Source organism: Limulus polyphemus, unplaced genomic scaffold (assembly GCF_000517525.1).
Source record: "Limulus polyphemus unplaced genomic scaffold, Limulus_polyphemus-2.1.2 Scaffold2756, whole genome shotgun sequence".
NCBI lineage: Eukaryota > Metazoa > Arthropoda > Merostomata > Xiphosura > Limulidae > Limulus > Limulus polyphemus.
This window is the reverse complement of record NW_013668366.1, coordinates 53,903-56,016: the sequence shown is the minus strand read 5'-3', so window position 1 is coordinate 56,016 and position 2,114 is coordinate 53,903. Positions and strand designations below refer to the sequence as shown.

Sequence of the window (2,114 nt, the reverse complement as noted above, 5' to 3'; positions counted from 1 at the left end):
GAAGCTTCTACTTTAATTATGCGGTGTTGGACAATAGAAAAGAAGCTGTCCATATCCTATTATACATCAAAAATTACATCAAGTTCTCTTCAAACTTCTGACAGATAGCCACAGGTGTAGCAGTGTGCTTGTTGTTCAACCTTGTGGTGATAATCTCATTCTCACTTCCTGGTGGACTGAGTGCTATTTAGACTTAGAGTATCCTGTAAATATACAAAATATATGAAGTTGAGTTTGATGGATGTTAGTGCTGCAAAGCTTTGATTTAAACCTTACAATTTGTCAAGTCTCTGATTGAAACTTCCGTTTCAGTTATACAACACTGATATCATCCTGAATAATGGATATAGGTTTGAGGTCAACAGAAAGGTTTAAATCCTGATTCTTTCAATTCAGAGGTGAATCTATTTACAATTCACATTCTTACTGTGGCTGTCCAATCGAGAAATTTGATCTTAAGGATCCTGTAGTATCTCTGCTCTATGCGATAGTCAAAGACTAATCACAGATAGACTTTCACGTAAAACAGTGAATGAGTTATATAACAGGACCCTGCTGCAGAAAGTATTTTGTTATTGATCACAAAGTTTCAAAATTGTCTATTTGTGCTGTACCCGCCACAACTATTGAAACCCAATTTTTTAGCATTATAAACCCTCAGACTTACTAATGTCATTTTTCTTAGAGCACACACACACACCCACACACTACCAGCATGACTCACAATCACTCTCACTTCAAACTAGGGGATGTTGTACCCCCTGGACATCTCGTCTTACTATTTTTGTATAATTTTTCTGTTGATCCACAAATAAATAACTAATCTGTCATTCATGCAGTGCAGATTAATATGCACATATATATAAAAATAACCACTATCAATTCTAAAATTTAAATACTTAAACCTTCTTTACCTTTAAAACATTTTCTACTTGAGAATGATCACACTAGTGATCAAAATGTTATACGTGTTTTAAAAATTTTTCTTTACTCTAAAAGCTGTAACTTGTAATGAAATAATATTTATAATCAGTGAATAAACTTTGCTTGAAACTATTAAAGTCTATTATTATTTATGTTTGGAAACAAGGTGCCATTTGAATGTTAACTTATCTATTTATTTTTCTCATTTGTACATAGTCCCATTTACAAGACCTATACCACCCAGTATGGAAATTGCTTTACTATTAATTGTGACTGGATACCAAAAGCTATTGTCAGAAACTTATCTAGCATACAAATAATAAGTAAGTATGCATAACTACTTTTAAATAGGTAGTTTTTAACCTTAGATCTACCAAAATTGAAGTGAATTAATTTTATATGTTTTTTTTATTTATTTATGAAAACACAAATAAATGCTTTTTGAATTATTTTTACACACGTACTTCATTTTAATTTTCAGGTACCAGCTGAATGTTTAGGCCTAGGATGGTTTGGTGGTCAGGGCACTCATCTCACAATTTTCAGGTTATGGATTTAAAACCCATTACCGAACATGCTCATCTTTTCAGCTGTGAGGGTCATATAACATGACGGTCAATCTTACTATTCATTAGTAAAAGACTTGCCCAAGAGTTGGCATTGGGTGGTGTAGACTACCTGCTTTACCTCTAGTCTATCACTATAAATTAGGTGGGGATAATCACAAAGCTACACAATGGGCTGTATTGAGACCTGGTTTTTAGTGTTGCATGTCTATAGACCTACCACTGTGGAGCCAAAATTATAGATTTTCTAACACAGATAGTCCTCAAGTAGTATCATACAAAATTAAACACACAAACGAAACAGAACACTTACATTTCAGAGGAAGTGTAATAATTGCCATTTTAAATGTATTTTGAAAATTGTCATAACAGTAAGGCCGTATTTCTGGAAAAGTAAACAAGAACCAAGGTAAAATGGTATAGGTGAACAATTCTTGTTGCAAGAACCAAGGTAAAATGGTATAGATGAACAATTCTTGTTGCAAGAACCAAGGTAACATGGTATAGATGAACAATTCTTGTTGCAAGAACCAAGGTAACATGGTATAGATGAACAATTCTTGTTGCAAGAACCAAGGTAACATGGTATAGATGAACAATTCTTGTTGCAAGAACCAAGGTAAC

General features: G+C 33.3%; 1 long non-coding RNA gene across 1 annotated transcript in view; it reads left to right on the top strand.

Moving 5' to 3' along the window:
• Positions 1-1,154: 1,154 nt before the first annotated feature.
• The window catches only part of LOC111087855, a 7,919-nt gene continuing 6,959 nt past the window's right edge, over positions 1,155-2,114 (top strand). Inside the window, exon 1 of the long non-coding RNA XR_002612480.1 lies at positions 1,155-1,247. This is a non-coding gene — a long non-coding RNA (uncharacterized LOC111087855). The remainder of the gene's footprint in view (positions 1,248-2,114) is intronic.